The following is a 25,355-nucleotide window of genomic DNA, read 5'->3' on the forward strand; positions in this document are numbered from 1 at the left end:
TAGGCCAGAGCCGACAGAGCGGGGGGAGAGGGAGAGGAGAGGGAAGGGGGGTGACTGAGCTTGTTTGGTTGTGTGTAGAAGTGTTTGGAGAGTAACAGCGGCTGGTTACATCACTGGCCCAGACAGCATATAAATATATAGACAGGATATTGATGTTCTTCCTCTCGTATTGAAGCAAATTCCATCAGCTAAAGTCTGAGCATCATTAATGATAAAATAAAATAAAACATCAAACATCAAAGGTTTGAGGAACAAAGTCAGATGTCATTGTTGATGCTATCATAATGGTTTCTAAATGTTAGTTTTGAGAATACTCTGAGAAGAAACTTTTTCTTGTACAGATTTTTTTTGTGGCCATATCGGCTTGTCAAAGTCTGATCCCGTCAGATCTCAGAAGCTAAGCAAGGCCAGGACTGGGTAGTACTTGGATGGGAGACCACTGGGAAAATCAGGTGCTACAGGGGGTCACAAAAAAAAGTCATTATGTCCTTAGGCAAGACACTTCACCCACATTGCCTAGTATCAAAGTGCAAAGTGGTGTGTGTGAGTGATGGTGGTGGTCAGTGGGACAGATGGCGCCGATTGGCATGGCGGCCACGCTTCAGTCAGTCTGCCCCAGGGCAGCTGTGGCTACAATTGTAGCTTACCATCACTGGGTGTAGAGTGAATGAATAATGCTCTGTAAAGTGTCTTTGTGACAAATGTCTGTGAAAAGCTCAATATAAATTAAAAACTTACTTACTTTTTTTCTGCACCTGAGCAAACAGTGGAATCCTTAAATTACATTGTCTAACATGTATCATTCCTTTATGTGACTAGCTTTATTAAATAAAATTTTCTGAATTAAAAAGATTTTATTTATTTATTTATTGGAAAATAGATTGAAGTGATATTAATTTTGCTTCTAAAGTTGTCATGATCATTTACTTCATACTTTATATTATGACCTCAATCATCTCAATTATCAATTCATTTAAAAAAAAGGACTAATATTAATGCTTGTTTTTTTTTTTACAAATACAAAAGATATACAACAAAAATTGATGCAAACATATACTCTACCGGTCAAATCTTTTAGAACACCATGCTTTTTCTAGTTTTTTATTGTTTACTGTTGACCAAAACATATTCTAAACTTTGATTCATGATGAAAGTGTCCACCTTTGACAGATATAACAGCTGAACACACTCGTGGCTCGTTCTTTTTACAACAGAAATCAAATATTCTTCAGAAAGTTTTTCCCAAGTCTGTTGCAGAAGTTCCCATAAATGTGTGGCACTTGTAAGTTTCTTGTCTTTCACTCTTCTGTACAGTTCATCCCAAACCAGCTCGATGGGGTTTAAGTCTGGAGACTGTGCTGGACACTCCATGTTTTCAAACTTATCATCTTGTTCTTTTTTTCCTGAGGTAGTTTTGGCAAAGCTTGGACTTGTGTTTTGTCTTTTTTTTTAACCTCTGGCTGTTCAGTTCTTACCTTTGTATCATTTCAAGCTCTTCATTGGACTTACACGAGTTGAATTGCAATAAATAACTGGAATAATTAGGCTTTTCTAAAACTTTTGACCAGCAGTGTACACACTGTATATACAAAAGGTTAGGTTTGCAGTACAATATAATGAATGAAAAAAGGAAAGAGGGTTGTGAATTGTTATTGCTAAAGGATTACTAGACTGCATGGAGCTTATCCAGATGTTATCTTGTTTAGATATGCTGTAACATCTTTTGAACATTCTAAGCAAATTGTTCAAACATTCACACAACCCGTCTCCTGCATCTCCTCCTCCTCTTCCTCGTCTTCCTCTTCTTCCTTCTCTTCCTCCATGCTTGTGTTCCCACCTGGAGTCTGATCATTGCCTGCGGCGGCAGCGTCCTCTGGGGCAGTTTACACGCAGCGCTGGGCCAGCTTCATATTGATCAGTGCTAATGTGTCAATGATCTCCTCCTGTGATTGGTGGAAGCTGCCGGCGCGATCTGCTCTCTGATTGGTCGGATGATTAGTGAGAGATTAAAACATTATTAAGAAGGAGCACAGTGTGTGTGCGTACTATACCGCTCTCCCATTCTTCTGATCTGTGGTTAATTAGGAGCAATGTTAATTAAAAAGCAGCTTCCTTTACATTCATTCTGCTAATAGAGCTTTTAGTCACTTACACGCCAGGCTCTTTGGTTCAGAATCAAACTCTTGGTTATTCTCATTCTCCGCCTTTTCTTTTTTTTTTTTTTTTTTTTTTTTTGTTTCTTTATGTTGAAACAAGCTGAAGTCTGTTTAAAGCTTTAGTCTGGCATACGTCTGTATCTATCCATCTTCTGCCATACAACCAGGGATTTCCATAAACACTTTGAATACAATCTGAGGCCAAGAGTTCAGTGGAAGATTTCAAGTCAAAACTGTAAAATATAAGCAGTGGTTCTGGATTAAATCAGAGTTGTATAGTATAATGGTTACACAGCACATTTGCACCAACAATTACTTTAAAGCAGACCTATTATACAAAATCAACTTTTCAGAGCTTTTAACTGTGTTGTGGTTGTTTCCCCTTCTCATTTACCATCTCAAAGTTGTATTTGGACGGATATGTGCATGTTTGAACAATCTTTAATTGCTTACTTTCAAAAAGCTATATTGTCGATCACCACTGGCACCATCGCTCTGTACTCAGTTCTCAAAATGTATATTCTTATTTACACAGATTCATACCATATCAATTCCACAATACAACCTAATACAAAACGCCATATATGAAATCCAATGCAAATCATGTCTCAGGTCGGGCATTCCACATTAGAAAAAAGGAACACCTAAAGGAATGTGAAAAGGAAACATCAGGGAGACTCACCAGAACACAAAAAGACAAAGCGGAACAGGAAAACTTAAAATCCACCATATCAGACCACTGTAAAAGAAATAACCACATTATGGATTGGGACGGTGCTCAAGAAAACAACAAGTTAAAATGCTGGATCAGGGAGGGCACTGAAATCAGGAAACGAGGCACGGACAGCATTAACCGTGATGACGGAGCGTTCCTCCTTTCACACACCTGGGACACCCTCCTCCAGAGAACACCGGGCGACAGGAGGCGAATCCGAATCCGAGTGACCTGCCAGATCAATCAGACTTACCACGCCTACAGGAAGTAACCACAGCCGGTGACAGTTCTGAAGATGGCTTGCAGCTACCAGCCGAAACATTTCAACAAGGTAAATACACTTTACTGTATTGTCTTTAAAAAGAACCCAAGACCTTAAAATATAATACAACTACTCACCCATATGTAAAAGATAACCCTATGTCATGTCAAATCCTCATTTCATCTGTGCACTCTATTTTCTTTCGCCACCACCTCTCGTCTAAGCCTATAAGCCTTGAGACTTTATATTTACTGCATTTTAGTTTATCCAACTTGTACCTAAGTCTGTGTTTGTGCCTTATGAAATCCAACTTTTATTATTTTTTTGCTCTTTGTTATTATATTGCAATCTGTGAGCTGCGTCCAAGTAATTTCCCTTGTGGATCATTAAAGTTTGTCTGACTCAATGTGTCTTGCCCAAGGAATCAACAATGGATTCACTGGTCTGTGGTGGGATTGAGCCGACCTCTGGGCAAACTTCTGTCACAGCAGCAGCAGCAGCAGCAGCAGCAGCCTCAAAAGCGATCTCGGCTTCCTCTCTGCAGAAAGGGGGCTCTGGACCTCTCTTTTTTCTGTGCTTGTGAGCCTTGTTCTTCCCTTCCTCGTGCCTATGTATATTGTAGCATTAATCATTTTCCACAAGCTGAATGTCACAGAGTCTGCCTGCGAGCCCTGAATAAACACTGTCATGCCTTTCGCTGGAATAACCTTCACATTTTGCTACTGCCACGAGTTTGGTGTGTACAGTATCCTATAATGTAAGTGTGTGTGAGTGTGTGTGTGTGAGTGTGTGTGCGACGAAAGGTCACGGGGGCATGTAAATAAAAGAATAGGACATGGCAGCCAGTGAGGAGAGATGGCTGTGGATCTGTACAGTCTCAGTGCTGGTATATGGTCCAGTGTTGTGTTTGATTAGTCTAAGCCAAGACACTCTCTCTCCTCTCCCTCCCTTTCGCTCTTTTTTTTTAATTTTTTTTTTATTTTTTTTTTGCTCTTTGCTGGTCTCTTCTCTCTCCCTCTCTCTCTTCTTTTTTCTCAACTCCTCTCTCTTTTTCTCTTCCCCACTTTCTCTCCATCAGTTGTCCCCCATTATTTTTCTTTCTCTTTTTTCTCTTTCTCTTCTTAGTTATTTCCCCTCTCTGTCTCTCACTCTCTTTCTCTCTCTCCCTTCTCTCTCTTTCTCTCTCTTCTCCCTCTCTCTCTCTTCTTAAGTCATTCTCTCTTTTTCTCACCCCTCTCTCTCTTTTTTCAGTCATTCTCCCTCTTTTTCTCTCTCTCTCACTTCTCTCTCTCTCTCTCTCTCTCTCTCTTTCTCTTCTTAGTTATTCTCCCTCTCTTTCTCTCTCTCTCTCTTTCTTTCTCTCTCCCTCTCTCTCCTTTCTTATGTCATTCTCTCTTTTTTCTCATCCCCTCTCTCTCTTGCTGAAACAAGACATTCTCCCTCTTTTTCTCTCCCCTATCTCTCCCACTTTCTCTCCATCAGTTGTCCCCCCCTTTTTTTCTGTCTCTCTCCCTCTTGCTCTCTCGCCCACCCACTCTCTCTCTCTTTCTCTCTCTCCCTCTCTCTCTCTCAATGTTGTGTTTGATCTAAGCCAAGGCAGTCTCTATCCTCTCCCTCGCTCTTTCACTCTTTTTAGCTTTTTTCCTTCTCTCTCTTTCTCCCTCTCTCTCTCTCTCTCTCTCTCTCTCAAGTCATTCTTTCTCTTTTTTCTCTCCCCATCCTTCTCCCATTTTCTCTCCATCAGTTGTCATTCAATCTTTTTCTTTCTCTCTCTCTCTTTCTGTTCTTAGTTATTCTCCCTCTCTTTCTCTCTCAACCCCCTTTCTTTCTCTTTTCAGTCCCCCCTTACTCTCTCTCTCCCTCTTTCTCTCTCACTCCCTCAATGTTGTGTTTGATTAGTCTAAACCAAGGCACTCTTTCTCCTCTCCCTCACTCTTTCACTCTTTTTTGTTGCTCCTTGCTGCTCTCTCTCTCTCTCTCTCTCTCTCTCTGTCTCTCTCTCTCTCTCTCTTCTTGAGTCATTTGCTCTTTTTTTCTCTTTTTTCTCACCCCCTTTCTCTTTTTTTAGTCATTCTCCCTTTTTCTCGTCCCCCATCTCTCTCTCTCACTTTCTCTCCATCAGTTGTCCCCCACAATTTTTTTCTTTCTCTCTCTTTCTCTTCTTGGTTACCCCCCCCAATACCCCCTTTCTCTCTCCTTCTTTCTCTTTCTCTCTCTCTCTATCTCTCTCGCTCTCACTCTCTTCATAAGTCATTCTCTTTTTTCTCACCCCCGTCTTTCTCCCACTTTCTCTCCATCAGTTATCCCCAACTATTTTCCTTTTTCTCTCTTTCTCTTCTTAGTTATCCCCCCCTCTCTTTTTTCAGTCCCTCCTTTCTTTCTCTCTCTCTCGCTTTCTCTCTCTCCCACTCTCTCTTTCTCTCCCTCCCTCTCTCAATGTTGTGTTTGATTAGTCTAAACCGAGGCTCTCTCTCACTCTCGCACACATACGCCCCTCTTCTCTCTCTTTCTCTCTCCCTCTCCCCCTCTCTTCTGTCTCTCGTTCAAGCCTGTCCCTGCTTCCTTCTCCAACTGTATCGCTCATTTGTTTTCATTAGTGTGATTGCCTCAATGTCTGCCTGACCTTCAGCCATCTTCTTCTTATTTCCTCCTCGCATACACAAACATTGCACTGCATGATCACTTCTGATTTTCGGAGCCATAATTTTCTCCCCGTCGCTCATTCTTTATATATTTTTTCTCTCTTGGCAGTGTGAACCTGGGCCATAATGGAAATTTCAGACATGATTTTAGTATTTTTAATGGATAGTAGCTAGTAGCCGTGTTGTGGTGGTTAAGTTAATGCGTGGTTGCTAAGGAAGAAGTATGACAATATGTAGCGGAGAGACGTATTGGGGAACATTGACCTTCACTGGTGCTTATGGACAATTAATGAACAGGTCTTGAGTCTGGACATAGTGTTGTCATTATTTAAAATCAACCAGAGAGTAGTAGTCTCCGAGTGCCTTGTTATGTGGTGAAAGGCTCTCTATTCTTACAAATATGCATCATGGGTAATCACATACAATCTGTCCTGGTTTGGTCCGGATGCTGGTTTGGTCCTGTTCTAGTCCTGGTTTAGTCCCAATTTGATGTGGAGTGAGTATGAGAACAAATTACACTCACCAATGCTTCTGACACCTGTTTTTGGATGGCCATGAGTAGCTGGAGGGTAGTTTTTGCAGAGAGGATGAAGAGATGGTCTACTCTAAGAATAATCCAGCAACTTTGTACTGAAGGATAGGGCTGGTAACAACTCTGCCAGCGGTGGAGTTAGCATTTTGGGGCCCCTAGGCAAAATTGATTTTGGGGCCCTCACTATAATGCACGATTTTTGGTTTTGGTTTGTTTTGTTGCTTTAATATACATTTATTGTCTATTTTCCCCATTGTTCTTGAGACACGGACATCTCTATTTATTTGAATTATGGTGGATTGGAAACTAGTCTTAGGTCGCCTACTAGATAACCAGAACTGAAAGTAGTTTTGAGAAAAAATCAAATAGCTCTGAGGCCTTGGCCATTCATGGCACTGAGGGCAATTGGTTGGGGGCCCCTCCAGGTTTGGGGGCCCTAGGCAGTCGCCTACATTTGCCTAATTGTAGCGCTGCCTCTGGACTCTGATACGATGCAGTAAGAAACTACAAAAATGGTTCTTGCAAGCAACCTTGCTTGACTCTTGCGAGTTTTAATCATCAGAATGTTGTTACTAGGGATATAACAATAACCGAAATATCATGATATTGTATCATCAAAAGTCTCACAATAATATCACGGGCTGTCACAATATATCAAATGACAAGTTCCTTTGCTTAAATGCATTTTATAGTAGCAATAGTTAATAAATATCTGGAACTACATATCCCATGATTCATTTCAGCGCAGATAACATGAAGTTATACGTTTTTTAACTGAATTCTTGGAATTATGACAGTAATAATTCACACCAAATTCTTATCAGAATATTTTAAAAGCAATAAAGTGTCCTATCTACAACTATATCAGCCTCTCCAAAATATCTCAGTAATAATAGGCATTATAATAATATCGTATCGAGAGATTTGGATACATCCCTAGTTGTTACCTCCTCAAAAACATACCTATAGTTGTGTTTTGTTTCATTTACACATGTTTAAAAACAGCTACCTTTTACTTTTGGTTCTCTAGAGAGAGGAAATTCCAGGGCTGAAATCATGCAAATGGCTCTAGTGAAAGTGTATGTAGTTTTAAAAAACAATGGAGCATTTTCTGTATTACCACATGACATCACAAGGTGGAACAGGTCTTTTCAGCCTAAATATGCAGTGTTTGTTTGTTGAACATGTGTGAATGAAAGAAAACACAACTCTGGGTATGTTTTTGATAAGGAAACAACATTATAACAGATAAAAAATATAGCGTAATAAAAAGTTTTTTTTTTGTTTTTTTTAAAAGTCAAAGTATAAAAAAAATGACTAATTCCTTTCCAAATGTGAAAAAATTCTCCAAAATCCAACTCCCTCTCTCTGTACATATGTTAAAAGCTTTATTGGTGCTGTATTTATCCGCTGCAGATGAGGGCCTTGTTGTGTGGGGGAGGGGTGATTAATATTAATTTGAGAGCTGATTGAAGGCAGCACTCAGGCGAAGAGGCTCGTGATCGTGTCTCCTGAGCTACACCCACACACTGCTCCAAAGGAAACAGCGCAGACGAGGGAGAAAATATACATTAAGGCAAGAAGTGGTGGAATGGCTCATGTCCAATCACTGAGTGTCATTCACAAAAAAGGGCTGCCTGGTCATTTTAATACGGTATATCTCTGTGTATTTTTATAAAGAGGGATAGTAGTCTGGTCTCCACGCTGTTTGACGTGTCTTAAAGGTATACTGTGTAACTTTTTGGTTGGGTCCGTCACCTGCTTCTTTCTATGGATATGTAATTAGTCTGCCTGAAATATTCCACAGGCATTCTACTTGTGAGTGGGGTTGCCTCTCCACAGATCTGACATGTAACTTGGTCTGGTTTGGTCTCTATGGTGATAGAAAGGTTTAACACTATGCTGTGAAACATTCCAGACAAAACAATAACATTTCCAAGGAGAAAACTATTTGACAGTTTATTGCTTCGCTCACTGATTTTGCAGAAATCCAAGATGGATTCCAATGATTTTATTTTATTTATTTTTTTTTATCCTTTCTTTTTTCTCAAAAGCAGTCATATTTGTTCTGATGCAGCCCATGTGTGTCCCTGATTGGCTAATATGATGATCAAACTTACATCTTTGTAAAATATTGAAGAAGTGTGTGTTCTGGATCCCAGGCAAAAAGGAGATAGCCTGATTCCAGTTGAATCCAGTTTCTCTTTGTGGAAACCATTTGACCTCTCAGCATTAGGATTTGTTCGCTCGTAGACGGATACTTTTCTTTATTAACCAATTGCTGCTATTTGGTTGTGACGCATGTAATGCATCAAATCCCGTAGGAAGAAGGACAATAATGTCTTTCCCCTTGATAAAATTCATCAAACATTCTTTTTGTTCCAGCTTTAAATCCTTAATCTCAGGAATCATTACCAACACAGAATGTATGTCTTCATCTACATCCATCTCGACCACTTTGTTTACTGTTGTGCTGTACCACAAAAGTGACCCAGACAGGCCCTTGAGTTTGACATCATGGCTTCACAGCTCTTTGCTGATTGGCCAGTGCACGGTCTACAACTTCTGGGGTTCTTGCAAACAGTCTAGTGTATTCCGATTCCTGACCTAGGCGCTAGGTGGTGTCGGCCTGCCTAAAACGGGAATACTATATGGAAAAAAAATCTAAAACATGGTGACTCCACAATATGACAGAGAAACGGTCAAAACTGAAGAAATTCCAAAGCTTGAATTATATATTATTTTGACCTCATAATATGCATAATCATAATTAACCTCTTCACCGTTACTGGCTTGGTACGTTTTGTATTAGAAGTCTAAATCTGGTAGCAAGTAGTAGCTCGTTAGTCATCTACAAGAATCAAATAGCACTGTTGAATATTTGTCTTGTCAATAAAATCAAAACCAAATGAAAAAGTTTGGCTGTGTGATTGTCAAAGAAAATACAACATGAGATTTTACACCAGTGAAGCCAAAGTTAAAGCCTGTCTGTCTTCCTCAGAATAAATACATAAATCTTGTCTTAACTACTGGGCCAAAGGGCTCTCTTCTCACAGTGCAGTACTTTCTCACTTCTGAGCTCTATTGCGTGACAGTATCTCTTCCGTGTGTCCATCTTCTGGGTCCTTGTGTGCAGACTTGTAAAGAGTGACCAGAGGTGCTGCTTACTGTATGCTAATGCAGTGAGGATCATCTCAGAGCACAGAAGATAACATGTTTTAAGAGTCCACATAGCTCGGAGGGTGAATAGTTTTGTAAAAGTACTGCCCGTGGTACAGAGATGAGGCCACAGGGCTGGACTGGTGTGAGCCAAGCCACCCAGGCCACCCTTAGGTGTTGTGTGAAATTAAGAATGATTAAGAAGCAAGAAAACCGGCAGCAGTGCTCTGAAGCAAGACTCTTTTAATGAACATCGCTGCAGGAAAAGTGCAGATGAGTTTACATGAAAGTCTCTCCAGAGTCCAGTGGTCTCTCAGTGAAGGCAGAGACCATATTTTCATTTGTCTCATACAAACTATCACCAAAAATATTGCTTTTTTTACTGTATAGTGATTAATATGGTAGTGTACACAAACTTTACAGTTCTATATTATGTAAAATTGACTCATGTGAGCTTTAGGTCATGCTATAATGTTGTAACATCCTCAAAATCATACCTGGAGTTGTTTTTTGTTTCATTCACACATGTTTGAGTAAACCTGTCTACATCTCCAAAGCTCAAAATGCTCTGTTCCACCTTGTGATGTCATGAGGCGGTAGTTTTCAACTAACTTAACAATGAACTCTTACCTTTAGTTCTATACAGATTGGCAATTCAAAACTCCAGATATGTTTTTTGATGAGGAAACAACAGTCCAAGAAAGATCAGAAAATAGCGTAAAGCGTGAAGATGTACTATGCAACTTTTCTCATGGAACGTTTGCCACCTGCTCGTCGTCAAGATGTCATTTGCTTTGCTCAGAATGTTTCACAGTTCATCATTAAATTATCAATAAACTATCTCCACGGAGAAGATGGACTCAGTTTAGGCCTATATAGATCAGATCTGTAGAAAAGTGAACATGTTGACAATAAAACTGCATGTTTTTTCAAGCTATTTTATTAACCACACTGTTAATTTAAGGAAAATAAATAAAATAAAATAAATAAAAAATGCCAAGAGAACATTTTAAAAACAATTTAGACTAAACTTCAACTTCACGTAACCACACACCAAGCTTAAAGAGAACAGATCTTGTTTTGCAGTGGTTAAAGGTGAACTGTGTCGCTTTTCTGGTGGAAGGTGATGATATTGCTTTGTCTGGTGTGTTCCACAGTATGACATTAAACAAATAAATCATGGTATTCAATTACAGTTGTTACTATTTCACAAACCTGAAGTAAAAAAATGCATTATTATTGTGAATAGGTCCACTTCTCCACTAGCCTGATTCATCAGCTGGTTTCACTTCGTGGAAACTGTCTGACCTAGCAGAATTAGAATTCATTCACTTGACAGTAGGCGGATACTTTTTTATTTAACCAATCGCTGCTATTTGGTCATGATGTATGTAATGCGCCAAATCTTGTAGGAAGAAGGGCAATAACGTCTTTCCCCTTGATAAAATTCACCAAACATTGTCTTTGTTCCGGCTTTAAATCCTCGATCTCGGGAATCGTTGCCAACACAGAATGTATGGCTTCGTCTACATCCATCACGACCGTTTTGTTTACTGTTGTGCTGAACCACAAAATGGACCCAGACAGGCGCTTGAGTTTGACGTCATGGCTTCACAGCTCTTCGCTGATTGGCCGGTGCGCCGTCTACAACTTCCAGGATTTTTGCAAACAGTCAAGCGCATCCCATTGTCTTGTAGTTTTATCAGGGCGGAATTACGGGAATAGAAACTTTGAGCTTACACCTCCATGGGTAAGTATGTTAGCCTGATTCATCAGCCGGTTTCATTTCATGGAAACCGTCTGACTTCACAGCATTAGGGCTCATTCTCTTGACAGTAGGCGGGTACTTTTTTTATTCGCTGCTATTTGGTCGTGACATATGGAATGCACCACTAACGAGGTTAACTGATATATTAAGCTTTTCCCAAATCCCGTAGGAAGAAGGGCAATAACGCTTTTCCCCTTTACAGAATTCACCAAACATTCTTTTTGTTCCGGTTTTAAATCCCCGATCTCAGGAATCGTTGGCAACACAGAATGTATGGCTCTTCGGTGATTGACTGGTGCCCGAACTCGCAATTCCGGTGTTTTTGTGAACAGTCTAGTGTATTCTGATTCCTTACCTAGTTGCTGGAGAGAAATTAAATTGAGCAGAGGCACTAGATGGTCTGCCTGGAGATACTTAAATGAAAAGCCACACTCTATATCATTTCAGGAAAAGAAAGTAACATGGAATCGACGTGGTGAATCCTCTACCACAAAAGTTACAGAGTGCGCCTTTAACACCTTCATTCAAACCACACATGGACACAATCTAATTCAGGGGCAAAGATTTTACTCATCACGCCATAAACACAACATGCGAATCTTAAACCAATAAATGGTTTCTCTTAACCAGCCCTCCATGACTGGAATTATAGTGTTTGACTCCAGAACAAATCAGTAAAGACTAAAACACTAACTAACTTCCTTGACGGTGGTGAAGACTTGTATATTGTTTTAATATTCTGTACTCTTTACCTTGGAACTGCTATTGTCCATCCTGATTAGCTGTTTAGACATTTCTCCCGGTTTTGATCATTCATAATCATGTCTTGGTACCCCGGTCACTGTCTTGATAGCGTAACTGAGTCAGGTAGAGTAGCCGCTGAGAGGAGGGTTTGAGGGCTCTGCAGCGTCTGTCAGCGGCTCACATTTACTTTGGCGCGGACTGATGATGTAATTAACTTTTAGACCTTCCTGTTCGGGGCTGCTTCTCCAGGCAGGTGGGCCAAGGAAAACAAGCCACCTCCCTCTCACCCCTTCCAACACATCCAGACTCATTCGCACACACATATAGTTGGTGCGTTATACCGCTAATGCTATCCCTCTTTTTCCCCAATGTTTCTTCATTCTTTACCTCCCAATCCGCAGTTCAAACCTCTTCTAACGATGGCGTCTTTCACTTTTGCCTCAATCACCACAAAACAGTTTCCGTTGCTCGTAACAGGCGTGCACTCTGGGGAGAAGTGCATAGTAGGTCTATACGCTAACTTCAAGCAACATGGTACTCGCCAAGTTTCTTAACGCAGCAGTTTTTTTCATCAGTGTGACAGTTTTGCATGAGGTATAGGAAATGAGTGACAATAGCAGTGATCAGTGACATGTTTGTAGCTTATAGGTGTCAGGGTGCCAGCGTTTTTGGCTGAAAGTTTGAAATCTGCAGCTCCTTGTACATTATGCTAGATTTCAGCTTTTGCAAAAATTTAATTAACAAGGAATTATTCAAATTATATAGTTTCACTGTGCAGTGAATCAACTCTCTTTTTGGTTGCTACTAAAAAAAATCTGCACACTACAGAAAAATGTAGCATATGTGTCATAGATGACATAGGTAACTGTCTTCAATGGCAACCACACTGAATGTAGCTGCCACAAATATCACCCTTCTGATAAGTAGAGGCCTCCAGAGAACACAGTGTTTCCATCCTCAATACCAGGCTCTTGGTTTTCCTTCATAATTCACTCTCGACTGCAATTACCCCTTCTGATCACAACAGGAGTGCGGTGTACTGAGCTTAAGTTTGTCAGAGTTACTGAATAATTTTTTTTTGTGGTTTTATCAGTGGGGAATTACGGGAATAGAAAATTTGAGCTTACACCTGTGTGGGTAAGTATGTTAGCCTGATTCATCAGCCGGTTTCACTTCATGGAAACCGTCTGACCTCGCAGCATTAGGATTCATTTGCTCTACCGTAGGCAGGTACTTTTTTTATTTAACCAATCTGGTCATGGTTAAACTATTTGGTCATGATGTATGTAATGCACTACTAACATGGCTAACTGGTATATTAAGCTTTTCCCAAATCCCATAGTAAGAAGGGCAATAATGTTTTTCCCCTTGATAAAATTCACCAAACATGCTCTTTGTTCTGGCTTTAAATCCTTGATCTCGGGAATCATTGCAAGCGCAGAATGTATGGCTCTTTGCTGACTGACTTCCACACTTCTTCTTTCAAACCGTCTAGTGTATTTCGGTTTCTGACTTAGTTGGTGGAGAGAAATTAAACTGAGGGGAGGCACTAGGTGGTGCCAGCCTGGCTGTAAGTATGTCACCATCAGTTGAAAGTTAAGGTTTAAATTCTGTATTTTCATCAGTCGCCCAATATGGGAGTTTAAACTATATCACTAATCAGAATGAAAAGGATGACAGTTACTGTTTGTGGTACATTTTGTATTATCATGATCATAATCACCATTATATTACTAAACTGGAAAAAAAAATATTATAATTATGATTATTTTGTCCTTAATACACTTGATACAAAACTTCCTAATCTAGAGTCAGTCAACACATGACATATTGTTGTAATGCCGCTAACCCTGATCACATTGAGTGGGACTGCAGTGTGTCTTCCTACAGCTAATGCAGCCGTACAATGAATGAAATATTTTGCTTTCAAAATAATAGTCTGTTGGCAGAGCAGGCCTCATTCTCACATTACCAATGCACAGATGCAGCAGGTGTGTTTCAGTAAACTAAGCTCGGTTATATCTGCTTTAACAGTGAAAAATGAACCATGCGCCTGTTGTGTTTATTTGCTGTCCTGGAGACGAGGCCTGGCTTATTTTGATACAACGCAGCGCTGCAGTGCTCCGTAATGGCTGGCAGATGCATCAGCCCACGTGTTTGTTTGTACAGGCAGATTTCTCAGACTACGGCAGCTGGTTTGGATCAAAACACCGGGTTTGAGTTGACGGGAAAGAAAGGGCCTCGCTCCACCTGGCAAAACAAGATGGGACATGGACCTGACAGCCATAAGTTTAACATCTCCACTAACAAACGATCAGTTTACTCAGACGTCACAAGAGGGAGATGTGTTGTTTTAGCATTCAAGGCTCTATATTAAAGCGAAATCCAGGCTTTGGAACAACTTAGGTCATCTTATCGTGGTACCTCCTGTATTATAGCTTAATGTGTGGATTTTGTCAACACAAAACACCAGCAGAGGGCGCTAAGGCTGCTTTTGTTGGCACATTGAAAATAGAAGGGGAATAATTAGTTTTTATCAAGCCAAAACAAGTTAGCAAGCAGTTGAAAGATTATTGTTTGTTATTATTATTATTTCTTTGCCTTTGCAGGGGTGGGGACTTGCAAGTTGTTATTTGGACTTGAGTCAGACTTGAGTCATGATTTTTAGGACTTTAGACTTGACTTGATGAAATGGACAAAGACTTGGGACTCGACTTGGACTTGAAGGTCAATGACTTGGGACTTGACCCGGACTTGAGAAGATATGAGAAGCACTTTTAAATCTGAATTCTTTCTATTCTGACCATAATGATTCACGCTAAGATCTTGTCAAGACATTTAAAAAGGAAAAATTAACTAAATTCATTTCTACAACTTATCTATAAATACTCATATATAAATATACTATGATTTCTTAAGTACAATTTATCTTAAAATTCATAGAAATAGCAAAAATCTAAGCTGTATTTGGTACTTTGGTTTAAAGACTTGAAATGACTTGAAGCTCAAAGCAGATGATTTGGACTTAACTTGGACATATGGGCCAGTGACTTGAGACTTCGACTTGGACTTCAGGTGACATCAGTTCACCAGTCAGGAGAGGTGGGGAGTTGCGAGTCATGACTTGGACTTGAGTCAGACTTGAGTCACGATTTTTAGGACTTGAGGACTTCACTTAATGAAATGGACTAAGACTTGGGACTCGACTTGGACTTGAAGGTCAATGACTTGGGACCTGACTCGGACTTGAGGACAGAGACTTGAGACTTACTTGAGACTTGCAAAACAATGACTTGGTTCCACCTGTGCCAGTCAGATCTGCGGAGAGTCAAGCCCACTCACGGTCCGAATGCATGTTTTTCAAGTTCTATTTCAAGTAATTTTTAATATTTTCAACAAAAAACCTGAAGCTGAGTAAAAGCAAGATATATGTTTAATCCCATACTGTGGAACATTCAGGCGAAAGCAGCAACATCTACATGGAAACAAGTTGAGTATAAGAATGATATAATTCCAACATGCTCTATTGAACTGTTAAATCTGACACAACCAACATTCAGACACCATACTTAGAAGGTCTTTTTCACCTTGTCTCTTTGCATTTGTCTGTCTATTCTTGCCGGTTCCGTTGACAGCAGCTTCGAATCACAACTCTCCTCTAATGCATGAAGCGATTGTTGCCGGTAGCAGCACCTGTGTAGGCATTTGGTTTACATTAGCTCGCCCTTTCAGTTCTCGCAAAAACCTATGGCTGCTTTTGTCGTCACGCAACACCGAGCGCAGCCAGACGCCATCCATTCACTGTCATTGTGTCTGAGAGGAAATAGTAAATCATATTCAGGATAAACAAGGCAACGACACCCCTGAGAAATGCATACGCCACAGTCAGCTAGGTTGCAATGGGAAAGAAAAACACTGTGCATATGTTTAATAGCAAGTCGTATGTTAATTTTAATGAGGGGTTTAGAGCAGCACAGGTGTGACGGAGGTGGCCTGGGTTAACGTGGTCTCGCAAACTTTTACTGAGCGCATAAGACAGACAAAAGTCACAAAAAGTAACTTGGGAGTAAGAATAAAAAGTACGAGGAGAAGGGAAAGATTGTAACATGGTTTTGTATTTTGAGGAAACAAGGTGATGTCACTGGTCAAGAGGTCAGGTGTCATGGGATTTAACCACGGAAATGACATAACCCCATAAAGTCTGAGTTTATATATTTTTTAAAAAGTATTGTGTGTGTTTTTGCCTTTAAGTAGATGGTAAATTAAGTTGAGATTATTAATTTGACTATAGCAAAAATATAAATAGAAATTTGTGTGTGTTGCAAATTTGCGACAACTAGAAACAAGTGCTTGCCAAAGGTTCCTAGGAAGGTCCTGCATATGAACGAACTGGCACTGGGGAATGCATCCGCTATAATCCCTGTATCATTTGTTCATTCGTTTTTCAAGATAAAACCAAAAATAAGAAAATGAAAAAACAACAATTTTCTTCTTTATTTGTCTCCAAAACCAAAATGAAAAAACGGATAATGATTTAGTTTTTTCAGTTTTCAATTTTGTGTTTAACTGAATAATGGAAAAAACAGATTTTGACTGTTTCCCATTTTCTTGACTTAAACTGAGATGCTGGACTGAACCAGGACTGAACCAAGGACTGAACCAGGTCTAAACCAGGACTGAGACAGGGACTGAGACCGGGACCAGACCAGGACCAGATCAGAACTGAGACCGGGAACAGGATCAGAACTGAGACCAGGACTGAGATCGGGACCGAGACAGAGACCAGGACCGAGACCGGACCGAGACCGAGACCGGAGACCGAGACCGAGACCGGGACCGAGACCGGGACTGAAAGCAGGACGAAACTGGGACTGAGACCAGGACCAGACTGGGACTGAGACCAGGACTGAGACCAGGACCAGACCAGTTCAGTCCTGGTTCAGTCCTGGTTCAGTCCGGCATCGCAGTTTAAGTCACAAAAACGTGAAACGGCCGTTTTCCATTTTTTCCATTTTTCATTTAAACACAAAATTAAAAACTGAAAAAACAAATCATTATCAGTTTTTTTCATTTTGGTTTTGGAGACAAATAATGAAGAAAATTGTTGTTGTTTTTTTGTTTTCTTTTCTGTGGTTTTATATTGAAAAACGAATGAACGAATGATACACGGATTCACTATCAAGGCTTATATCTTGACCCAAATGGTTTGTTGCGTATTTGTGACACTCAGTGTTAAGGGGATAATTCTATTTCTTCAAGGTGAAATTTGAAAATTCTTAAGTTATATTTCTTTGTGGTCATACCGACTTGTCAAAGCCTGATCTCGAAGTCAGATCTGAAGACCGGGCCTGGTTAGTACTTGGATGGGAGACTGCTGAGAATACCAGGTGTCACGGTCGGGCACCAGTGGCAAAAAAAAGTTAAGTTGTTTACACTTTGCCCCCTAATAGGTCTAATTTTTTTTCTTTTTGCCAATTAATTATTTTAGCTATTTTAGCAGTTTGGAAGTCAATCTAATCAATTTAAACATTTTTAGATGAAACAAGTGTAATTTCTTTTTTTCCCCAGAAGGCTTGTGTGCATTGGAGTTGATCTATAAAAAGTACCATTAAAGTATTTAGTGATAATTAGTGATGATATCAAAGAGGATCTGTTTTGATAAATGCGTCTAATAAAGTTAAAGCAGGATGTTGGTTGTGAAACTTCCTAAATATATTATAATTACATTTTTGGACAATCACACCTAAATTATATTCTTCATTGTTCAGTGTTTTTTTTTTTTTTTTTTCATCCCCAACACAATTCATTCTTTTACATTATTAGAATTATGTTAAAACTTTCTTTTGTTTCTACCTACAACAATAATTAATTTCAAATATAGTAGTATGCACAAAATTCTAAATTAGGCATTGAGCAAAATGTGCACATTATCTCAAGATGACACGCATGCATTTAGCACAGCATTCTATAAACATTCATTTCTATGTACAAGTTTTTAAAGTACATTTCTATATCCCCCTGCCTGGCACACCACAGCATTAGTGTCAAAAAGCATCAATATTTCAAAGCAGTGGATAGCATGTCTACAGGTCAGGGGAGCCTCTCTAACGCATGTGAATCCTGCTGCCTCTTCATAAATAATCATTATTTTGTCACTTTGAGAACTCCTTCCCCAGACCTGTCCCTTTTGTCACAGGCTTTCCTCATGTTTGGCCAATTTTATATCCGCAACACAAAAGAAACAAATAAATAATCCGAAGGGAAAGCACATCCAAAATTTGTTAAAATATATTTTACAACGATAAACATAGAAAAAGAAATGTAATGTGTGTGTCAAATACTTACAGTACCCTGGAATTAATAATTGAATTATTAAGTTGGCACCTGTATTTACATTTTATATTCACACCTTATTATTTCTTATGTAAAATAAGTTAACTTTTCTGGTGGGAGTTTGCTACCTCCTTATGTACATGGAGATGTTATTGCAATGTGTCGTTCTGTTTTTTTAAATATATTATAATTACACTGGACCTCGGTTGCCAAGACCCTGACCTGCACAGAGGACACATACAAGTCCTTCTCAGTATATAGACAGTCCTCCAGAATTCACTCACTGAGCTGCAGAGGTTGCACTAGCACTGATTCATGACTGGCTGCAAGTGCTGGGGTTTACTGATCACAATTCAGATCAGAGGGAGTTGTTTTGGGTTCAAACCACCTGGATTTCAGCAGTGAAACTGGCAACTTAAATGTGAGTTAGTTTTCTGATTTCTGAGATCTGTATTTGTATTATAAAGTAAATCAGCATTAGAACTGTTAACATCAAAAGCTATATTTGATTTGAACATGTTAAGTTTATGAAAATCAAAATCTTACATACAGTTCCCTTGATAAATAAAGCCATTGCAGTGGGTCCTGGTTGGTATAAACAAGCTGACACTCTCTACAGGCAGGTGCTCAGTCTCTTGTCTTCGGGGAGCACTAACCCGGACCAGCTTAGTTCAGAGCAGCTTTACGGGACATGGGGGACCGGCGGGGATAGTAAATAGAATATCCAGCCGTGTCTTGTGTCGCTATCCTGGATTAAGCTGCAGAAATCCATGCGCTTTTTCACTTTGACAGAGGTGCGTGAACCCACATGAAAACACAAACACACAGGCAGAGGAGAGTGGAGAGTGTGAGATGGAGCCAGTCCCAGTGCGCCTTGTGGTTTTATACTCTGACACTTTAAGAGGCTGTTCATTGCACAGTGAAGCAGGGGGGCTCTTACACCTGCCGCTGACAGCACCTGACGGCCAGCGTGAGTGAGTGAAAGGCAGGGGAAGTGAAGAGGGATGTGGGGCGGTCTGTGGAGGATCTGTGCGTGATCCACTCCAGCTCCCACCGGGACCGAGGCTGAAGAGCTCCCCAGACTCAAAACACATAGAGGAGCTAGTGTTTACAAAGCGGGATAGATGTCTTGAGCCTTAGCGAGAAAATCAGTCAGTTAACAGTTAGGACATATGTAAGTTCTCATAGTATGATTATAGTGACAAAAATACTACAGGATGAAGGAATTTTTTGGAGTTATACTGTATATGATGAGTTAATTTATAAGCGAGATAAGTGGATTTTAAAAAAAGTAAAAGTATAGTATTGTTTTCATAAGCCAAATGCATTTTACTGCTATTAAAGTATTGATTATATATGCATTAATATTATATTCCTTGATAATACATGTAGACAAAACTAACAAAGACAACAGAAAGTTACTGGAAAATGTAAAAGTGGGCAAGGTACAAACCTGAGGCCACTTTTACATTTTCCAGTAAGGGTAACTTTCTGTTTAAAGACTACTGTTTCAACCCTCGTAGAGCCACTGCACTGCTATTTTTAACTTTTTTATGACCCAGTGAAGCGCTCTACCTCTTTTTTTTCATCGGAAATATCTGTTTTTTGCAATTGAACTCTTCATATGAACATAAACAAAGGACCTAAGTGTTTGAATATGATATTGTTCCTTGGTTATGCCCAACTTTGCTGCGTAGAGATTTGAAGAAATGCGGATCAATTTTAAGAGTAAAAGAATAATAATAACAGATCTATAGAGTAGGCATTAAATAGACTTCTGACTCTCCTTTCCTGCTTATTTACATTATTCGTAGATGTATATGATGATCAAAAATTATCCATGAACTCAAATCTGTGAAGACCACTACTTTGTCCACAGACCAAACTAAAAAATAATTTACAATACAGTCATGAAGTCCATTTTCGTGGTATCATGGCGTTTACTGCAGTATACCTTAATACTGGCTACTGGTCCCATCTCTATTAACAGTAGTTCCTCCTTAAAACATGAAAGTTGGTGGTTCAAGCTAACTCTAACACCTAATAATCCTGTCCTTGGGCAAGACACTTCAACGCCGATCAGTCAGCCCCGGGACAGATGTGGAACCAAAAACATATGTGCAGTTGGAGTGCAGTCTTAAGCTGAACAAAAGCCTTCTCATTTTTACAATTGTAACCAATGACTTTGAAACGGCTAATAAGACAAGGCAAGATATGCTTTCCAAACATAATTTTTTGATCTTACTGAAATAACAGTAAAGGCAAACTTGGATCTGTAAGTAATTTTGATGGCTAATTTTTGGAGCCAGTGACTTTGCAATCACAATTTGGAAAAACCTAATAAAATTTGTTGAAAATGACTTTAGGCTGACACAGAGTACAAAGTAAACATTTATCATTGTGTCTCTTTGTTATGTCGGACGTTGCTGGGACGATTTTATTCAGATAATATTTATAGTTTTTACATTTGGCCTCTGAGCGCATTGAGTTTAAGGTTTCTTGATGACGTACACAGCCATGATTGAATTCCAGTCTGCACCTAAAGTGATTTTTGATCTAGTCGGCCTCATCTAAGCGCGCGTGTGTGTGCGTCTGTGTGCATGGATCTGTGTCTGTATGTGTGCGCCTGCGTTCCTGTGCATGTGTACGTCTGTCTGTGTGTGTGCGCGTGAGCCAATCGCATTATACAGCGTCGTTCAGCCTCAAAGTGGATCATTATTTACTAAACAGGTTGCCTAACAAGAAAAGACGGATTCCCCTCAAGGCTTGTATAAAAACCCTGGAAGCATGGCGCCGCAGCATATCTATCATAATTGATGTGTTGCAAAGCAGATTACACACATTAGCGCACACTGTTCTAGCTATGACAGCTCCAACTCAACATGACAAATACCCTAATGTGGAAAAACGTATTTTACTCTCTCAGGGTATTAAAAGGCCAGTAACAATAAGAAATTTGCATGCTAGAAATAATACGCGGTGTGTTCTTGCATCTCCTGCTTCGTGCGCTCTCATTTAATTACATTTTATTTGTTCCATGCGAGGCTGACAGCGCTATAAACTATTTCCAGATTTAGCTTTGACACCTGAACGCAGCTGATCCCGGTGTAGCAGCAGAGATACACGGACGCAGCGTTCAAGGCCCAGCGGAGGGAGCAGCTTTGGTAGTATTTACAGAAATGCAGCTGAAAACACATAAGGCCCATTGATGTGGTAGTAGTAGTGGTAGAAGTAGTAATAGTGTACATTGAAGCGGGGTTTTTAACATTGTCTGTGCAGGCTAATCAGAGCTGGATACAGGAATGAGGATTAGAGAGAGGGCGAGCAGCATCTGTCCCTCCCTCTTTCTCTCTTCTCTCTCTTCTCTCACTGTTATAAGAGCACGTTTCACCAGAGTCTGCAGAGGCTGTTGGAAAAGGATATTACTTATTGTTTGATCATAATTTATTTTTGTATTAATTTGCCTGTCGGTGTTGATGATTATTTATTTATTATTTATTTATGTATTTATTTATGTCACTCTAATGTTTGTATATTTATGATCAAAAAGCTATTTATTTTTTGCTCATGAATCTTCTTATTTTGCAGGTTTATTTATTTTTATTATTAGTCCTATAGTAGTAGTAATTAGAAGTATATACACACCTTTTTCTTTTTTTTTTTTTCTTTTTTTTTTTTCTGATTTAACCACAAATATTTGCCAACTAACAAACACACTACGTTCTAGTAAATAAATGTAAAACTCATGCTCATTCAATGTTACAGTTGTGTGTTTGTGATTGCTTTTGAGGTTACATTTTCATATTCCTATAACCGTGAGTGATGTGTTTATATTTAATGTTTATGTATTTACAGTTGCAGTCTAATTTTATTTTTACATTTATAACAAAAATAATAAAAGTAATCTTCTTTATGTGAAATTAATTCTGTTTTAAATCCTTTGTTATTCTCTATTTTTAATATTTTAAGCTAAAATTGTTTCTTTGTTCACTCATAAATTTCAAATACATTCTCCCACAATTGCAGAAATTCAACCCCCTGAATAAAACTACACCAGCAAACCACGTTAAAGCCATAATTTCCTTTGCTTCTAATTGACAGTTTTATATTTTAATTGTTGTAAGGCAGCCCGTGCCTCCACTGTACCCTCCATGTGTGACCAGAGCGCGCTGTTAGCCTGGCACCCCCCTACTCCCCTCGACCTGCTAATTAACACCCCATGTTAATCACTGTAGACCCCAGCCAATAACCTGTGTTCAATCACTACATCATACCACATCACAGCAGTACCTCCAACCCCTCTCATCTGGCCCTGGATGACATCTACGCAGTATTTTGACACTTATTGCAGTATTTTCAAAATGTTTACCTCAACATTAGAACTTAGTGTCATTCATAAAATCACATATGTGTATTGTTGTAACTCTGTGTTGTCAGTCCCGCTATAGAAGATGAATTTAGGTTTTGATAGCTGTGGCATTATTGTATTGAATCAGTCATTTCAATCGTACTTAATACACTGCTTTTAAAGAAGATGTTGGCCAAATATCTCCCATTCAAATCTGCCGTTCTGTCTGAAATAGTGATTTTGATATAAGTTAAGCTGATTTGCCTAAGCTACCGAGTAATTAACTCAACTTAATCATTTCATTTCAATTCATTTCCATTACCTGAATAATTTTCCCAGTCCTCTCCATCTTTTTTTTACGCCTGTGTCTAGTCTAAGCTCACTGTCGTCTACTGGTACCACGAAGAGCTTTTGCGTCTGGTGAAGTTGTGTTGTAATACTGACCTCTAGTGGCTGTTTTGAAAGGTTTCAGACATGTGTGAGTTTTAACTGTGACATTTTAGACTCATTGCTAGTCCTATCTAAGGTAATGAATCCGCTTTGGACAAACGTGCTGGTTTGAAGCTGTAGCCTGTGAACGCCTGGAGCATGGATTGGCCAGGCCGGGGCAGAGGTAGATTAGGAGTCAGTGTAATGAGAAGCAAAGCATCTCTTTAGCTTCTCCTTTGTCTTTGCTCCGTCCTCACGCCCTCAGCTTCGGTCTGAGATCCTGCTCTGGCCCATGGCTGCCACGCGGGCATTGGCGTGATTTTTCATCATCCTCCTCCCTGCCAGCTCTGCTCTTTTTTACAATCTCCATGTATTTCCCTTTTCTCCTTTTCTTCTCCTTAAGTGTGGATGCTGACACTTACGCGGTACTTACGCCAAGCGGCCTCACGTCCTCCACAGGGGAGCCTCAGATCTTTTACAATATGGAAAAATACGGCTGCCCTGGTGCGAGGCAGAGGTAATGGGCATAATAGGGTCAGGCCTGCATTTAATAAACAATTACCTATCTATAATAAATGAGAGCTGTGCGGAGGCCCATGGCTCGTGGCCCGGCCGGCACAGGGAACAGGGAGGCGAGAGATGAATAATGCAGAGAGATGCCCATCACAGCCTAAACACAGGGACCATTGCTCCAATTATCTGCTGCTAATGACCGATGTCTGCTCTCTCCTGCTCCAACTCCAAACTTATGTCTCCTTTCTACTATTCTCACTAATAAACCATTTATTTCAACTGGATTCAAATGACAAAGTTTACAAATTTTAAACATATAGGTGGCAAGAAGCAAGAAATGTTGTTTTCCTGTTTATGTTTTGACTTATGTTTACAACTGAAAGCCTAACTCTTTGACATGGCCTTTAATACTAGCTACCAGACAGGATATTTTTTTTACTGAATTGTAGTTTAGGTAGTTAGTTATCATTAATCATGTTGCAATGATTTAAGAATAACACAAAATGTACAGACCAAAAGGGTTTGGGCAAGTTTATTTTTGCCCAATCCTCTTAACATATAGAGGAGAATACAAGATGACAGGAAATACTTTTATATTTGTTGTTATTTTTGATAGTATTTTTGCTCTTAACTCTCATGTGAAGCTTCTTGGTCAGCTGAAGCTTAAGTTTTAAATGTGCTTTCGAAATCAACTTGAACTGGATCTGACTTTCTGTAAGTTCAGTTCACACTGAAACAGTCAAATTTTACAACTTGCCAAAAACGAATAAAGCAACATTTTAAACAATATTTGCTCCTGCACCATGACAACCCCAACAAAATCAAATCATATGAATTTCCTCCCAAATTGTTTTGTATGCTCTGCTCAGTTGTCTCTGCAAAAAACATGCCAAAAAGTCATTACAAGTTTCTCAAGTCATCAGTGTTCGGCGTGACGACAAAACTGAACTTTTCTGATTGAGGTTGGCTTCTTAAAACCAAAAAAAATGCAATCACAATCAGCTTTAACAATACAGAGGTCACCGAAAACATGAAAGTTTGAGAAAGTGCTCATTTATTTAGTTGCGTGTATTTAATTTAAAGGGGAGGTAGGTAGGGGAGAGGCTCAGCGGCAGGCCATCGGGGTACAATGGTCATCACTACTCTTTTGAATTACAAATCAATCACTGACTTCTCCCCCATTCACTGCAAGGTCGGTGAGATTACACAAGGTTAAAATGTGGGCCGTACTGTAAGGGCGCGTGGCTCTGGTGTGTGTGCGTGTGTGCGTGTGTGTGTGTGTGTGTGTGTGTGAGAGAGAGAGAGAGGGGGGGGGGGGGAGCGTCACTAGCAGGATTAGCATATACAAGTCTAATGGTGAATTAAAGGCAGAGGTAGGCAGACAGAGCTCCCTGGTCTGTCTGGTCCATTGAAACAGATCAGTGATGAGAGCAGACTAACCCCACAGCTCCACATCACAAAGAAACCAATGGCATTTTAATTAAGGCTAAATCTTCACTTTAGGATCTTATTGTTTTGAACAGCCATCTGCACTTTTTTTTTTTTTTTTTTATCTTGTGGACAAAATAATATGAATTTTTCTGCTTTTCTTTAACATGATTTATTTATTTTTCATTCATTATTATTTTAAGAATGATTATTTTATTATTTATTTTGTATTTATTGTATTATAATGTGTGAATGTTGGGATTTATTTCCACAATTTTATCATATTGTTTGCAGTCAGTTTTACATCTTAGTGAATTGAATATGAA

General features: G+C 39.5%; 1 pseudogene; it reads left to right on the plus strand.

The window, feature by feature from the left end:
• Nucleotides 1-346: 346 nt before the first annotated feature.
• On the plus strand, nt 347-464 carry LOC129409097 (5S ribosomal RNA; annotated as a pseudogene).
• The last annotated feature ends 24,891 nt before the right edge of the window (nt 465-25,355 follow it).

Source organism: Boleophthalmus pectinirostris, unplaced genomic scaffold, assembly GCF_026225935.1.
Source record: "Boleophthalmus pectinirostris isolate CB_2022bp ecotype Guang Dong unplaced genomic scaffold, ASM2622593v1 HiC_scaffold_18, whole genome shotgun sequence".
Taxonomy (NCBI): Eukaryota; Metazoa; Chordata; class Actinopteri; order Gobiiformes; family Gobiidae; genus Boleophthalmus; species Boleophthalmus pectinirostris.